At 41.9% G+C, this 4,331-nt stretch overlaps 1 pseudogene; it reads left to right on the top strand.

The window, feature by feature from the left end:
- The first annotated feature begins 2,353 nt into the window (after window positions 1–2,353).
- On the top strand, window positions 2,354–3,126 carry LOC109677453 (large ribosomal subunit protein uL30-like; annotated as a pseudogene).
- The last annotated feature ends 1,205 nt before the right edge of the window (window positions 3,127–4,331 follow it).

Raw genomic sequence — 4,331 nt, 5'->3', positions numbered from 1 at the left:
GAAAGCAAATAAAAGAAAAGAGCTAAATGAGAATATGGTGTTAAGTCAAAGGAAATGATTTCATCCTCCCTTTCCCAAGCAGCACATGAAAGCAATGCACTCACACAAAAGGGAATGGGCAAGAGTGCTGGCCATGACATCTATGTCAGTGCATGCACAGGGTGAGTAGAAGTCACTGTTGTTCACCTCAGTGCTGAACGATTGAGGCTAGTCCCTAGCGTTAATAGAATGGAAGATGAAATAAATAGAGCTTGTGACATCCTAAATTTGCATCAGTTTGTGTTGGGTTGGAAAAATTCAGAGAAGAATAAAGCAGGAGGGACTGGAGTGGGCAGTGGACAGGGTTGAGTTCAAAGAGTCACAATAGTGCACCCTCGGGGATTGGCAAAACTTTGGGCCATTTTTAACCATTCGCCAATAATAATAATAATAATAATAATACTAGGGACAAAATGTTCACCAAAGCAACATTGGAGGATAGGAAAGAAAATGAGTCAAAAGATTAATCATAAGAATAACAAGCTTCTGCATGTGCTTGTTGAGACAATTTGCCAGTTAGTAATAAAAGTTCAGAGAGTTTAACAAGTATCCACTTGTTTGAGGGTGATCTAGTCTCAGGTCCAGGCATTAAATCTTAAATGATGATGTTTGTAAAATGAAGCTGGTAAATTACTTAAGTTACACTTCCTTGTGAACATATTGCAATGCCAGATGTGATAAACAGTGTAGAACTTTTGAATTCCTTTCCTTGTTTTCTCCCTTTCCTTTTCTTTCCCTTTGCCACCCCGAAAGCATGCATTGAACATAGAATTAAAATCATTCTCTTGCTATACAATCTAAATGTTTGTTGCTTTCAAATTTCCAAGTCTTATCAGGGTTACATAGTAATTTTAATTTTTTCAAATTATCACAGTAGGAGAGAATTTAAAGGTGAGTTCCAAGAGAATGTGGCTAATAAGAAGTGATACAGCGAAGTCTCTTAATTAGCAATGACTTTGATATTCTTCTAGTCTAGAAGATGTGAGTCAGATGACAAATGGAAAATTGTGAACTCCAAAAGAAAACTAGGGACTTCCCCAGAAGATTTTTCTTTGCAATGCTAGGAGCAAAGCCTAGAGATTTTAATGGTTTTTAAATCAAGTACGGTTTCATGCTCTATACAAATCACTCTGGTGTCATAGAAGGAATATAAAATATACTGACATTTGTTTTTGTAGTATTTAAAGAAATAGATTTTCTTTTGCTTCCTTCCTCCCTCCTCCCTTCCTCTCTTCCTCCTTCTTCTCTTCCTTCCTCCCTCCTGCCTTCATTTTCTTTCTTTCTTTTCTTCTTTCCTTTCCTTTCTTTCTCCCTCTCCCTCTCTCTCTCTCTCTCTCTCTCTCTCTCTCTCTCTCTCTCTCTCTCTCTCTCTCTCTCTCTCTTTCTCTCTCTCTCTTCTTTCTTTCCATGTTACTTTCTTTTTTTTCATGGTGCTGTACCACTGTAGAGCTTTCATGGTGCTACATCCCTAACCCAAAAAATAACTTTTACTCATGTCAATAGTCTGATCAAATTTTACATAATATGATTTCACTCAAGTCACCTGAACTGGAAGTTGATTCAATAAATAGAAGTCATTTGACCCCATAACCATTATTGTCATCATATGCTCAAGTTGACCCTGGAGTTCATAGCATTCTGTTTCTCTTTCTGTTGAGCCATTCATTCACCAAACATTTATCCAGGGCCCATTTTGTGCTAAGCACAGGAGATATAGGCTGTGCCCTGCTTCCTGTGGTTTAGTTGAGAAATGCAGGATCATTCAGGGTCCCATGGGGACACAAAATGCAAAGGGTAATTAGAATAAGGGTAAAGGAAGAGGGGGATCACAAATGGCAGAGGGCTTTGAGCCTCTGTGTGGTACCTCCTGAGAATTACAGCTGATGGTGGGAAGGGAGGACACCAGGGGAGTACCGAGCTGGCATTTGCTCTGAAATCTTTGGTGTGACCAAGCAGGAGAATGATCTAATCAGGTCTCCATGTGGACATCAGTGCACAGAGAAAGGTTTGGACTTGGTCTCATCTGGAGGAAGGGGGCTGAGATTGCTGTATGCAGCATTCAAGGTGAGAAGTGCTAGAGCACCAGCCAAGGAAACAGATAAAGAGAATGTATTTAAATTCCATGAGGAAAGGATTGTGGATAGGGAAAGGAAGGTGCTGAGACAGCTCAAGTGGGAAGCAAGCATCCCTTGATGAAGCATTGGCTTGAGGGCAGGATTTTAGTGCCCTTATTCCCTCCATAGTTTCTCATGATTACTAGAGGTAAAAAGTCAAATGAATTCCTCTTTTCTAGTTGGACCAAGAAAAGAAGAAGGTTGCTGCTGTGCCATAAACCTTTAAGAAAAAGCAAAAAAATTTCACAGAGGGGAATATAAAACACCTGAGAAAGAAGTTTGCCTAAAGATGACTCAAAAGGCAAGGAGTGAGCTCATCTATGAAAAAGCTAAGCATGATCACAAGGAAATATGCAGATGTACAGAACTGAGATTCTAGTGGTTAGGATGGCAAGAAAAGCTGGCAACTTCTAAGTACCTGCAGAACCCAAATTGACATTTGTCTTTAGGATTAGAGGTGTCAATGGTGTGAACCCAAAGGCCCATAGGTGTCACAACTTCTTTTCCTGTGTCACACCTTCAATGGTACCTTTGTTAAGCTCAACAAAGCTTCAGTGAACATGCTGAGGGTTGTGGAATCATGGATTGCGTGGGGTACCTGAATCTAAAGTGAGTAAATGAATAAAAAAATCTGTAAGTGTGGTTATGGCAAAGTCAGTAAGAAGTATATTGCCTTGACAGACAACTCTGATTGCTCCATCTCCAGACATGGAGGATTCCCCTCCATATACCCGCATCTTTCCCACCTTAGGGACTTTACATCTCTGCTGCCTCACACTTCCTCCTCTACGTGGAGGATTTGATTCATGAGATCTATACTGTTGGAAAATGCTTCAATGAAGCAAATAACCTCCTGTGGACCTTCATTTATCTTCTCCATGACTGGAATGGAGAAAAGGACCGCCCATGGTATACAAGGTGGAGATGCTGGCACAGAGAAGACCAGATCAGCAGTCTTATTAGGATGAACTAAGGTCTTTACCATGGTATATTTATAATCTGGTCAGTTAATAAACAGCAACTGTTGGTAAATTAAAAAGCAAAAGTCAGGTATTATATAAGCACTGCTTTAGCAATAATCAAGAAAGCATCCTATTTCCCAAAGTGAGCCCACAATACAGGGTTTCAGCCCATAAATGCAAGCAGGGCTTTCTTCTTTCCTCTTTAGTTACATCTGGCCAAATTCAGGAAGCAGATAATAGCACCTCCAATCCCAGAGACCAGAAGGAGTGGGTTGACTGGTTGCCTCTAGGGCAGGACCCTCCCCAGGTGTACTTACCCTGAAAGAACAAGACCTGGGAAAAGGTACTTTTGAATGAGAAGGCGTAGGAAAAGCCAGCAAGATAAATGGAGTCTCATTCTGTCTCGGAAGAGCAGGCACCCCACCTGTTCTTAAAATTTAGCCAAGTGAATGCTTCACACTCTGATCAGTAGGAGTTGTTGCTTTTCTCTTAGGGAAGAAATGGCGAAAGGGGAGAGCAGTAGAGTGGAACTTTACCTCTTCTATGGTCAGAGGTAGAAACAAAGGGAAAGATGGCAGGAGAGCGCTCCCTCTCACACAGTCACCAACAGTATTGTATGCCATGACTCAGGCTCTGAGGCCAGAGGGCTTTCTCGGGGGTTCACCAGAATGCTGCCTCAAAGTGTTGGAATGGGGGAGAATGCCTGGGAAGAATGGCTTATGAGTGAGAAAGGAAGTGTATCGAGGATGGGACATATAGGGACCAATATTTCATGCACAAACAAACAGAAGATAGGTCTCGAGAAGAAAGAAAACAGAAAAACAAAGTGTCCTTAGATCCAAGAGAGGACAAAGTGTTAAAAAAATAAAAAGGAGGGAGCAGCTAGCAGGGCAAAATTCTGCAGACACATCAAGCAATACACGTTTCAAAATTGCCCATTGACCTTTGGAAGCAGAGGCTACAGGTAGCTGGTTGGGCATCCATGGGTAGTTTGGAGAAGACAGTTCTGTGCACTGAGAAGGAAGGCAAAGGAAAGAAGCTGAAAATGCAGGAGTCCATGGTATGAAGGAGCAGCTGCCATCTGAGATGCTGGGACGGACTGGAAGGAGGCAGAGCTCCAGGTGAGCCTTCCCCTCCATATATCTGCATCTTTCCCACCTTAGGGACTTTACATCTCTGCTGCCTCACACTTCCAACTCTTCACCTGCCAAATCCC

Source organism: Castor canadensis, chromosome 15 (genome assembly GCF_047511655.1).
Source record: "Castor canadensis chromosome 15, mCasCan1.hap1v2, whole genome shotgun sequence".
Lineage (NCBI taxonomy): Eukaryota > Metazoa > Chordata > Mammalia > Rodentia > Castoridae > Castor > Castor canadensis.
This window is presented reverse-complemented; position numbering and strand designations above follow the sequence as displayed.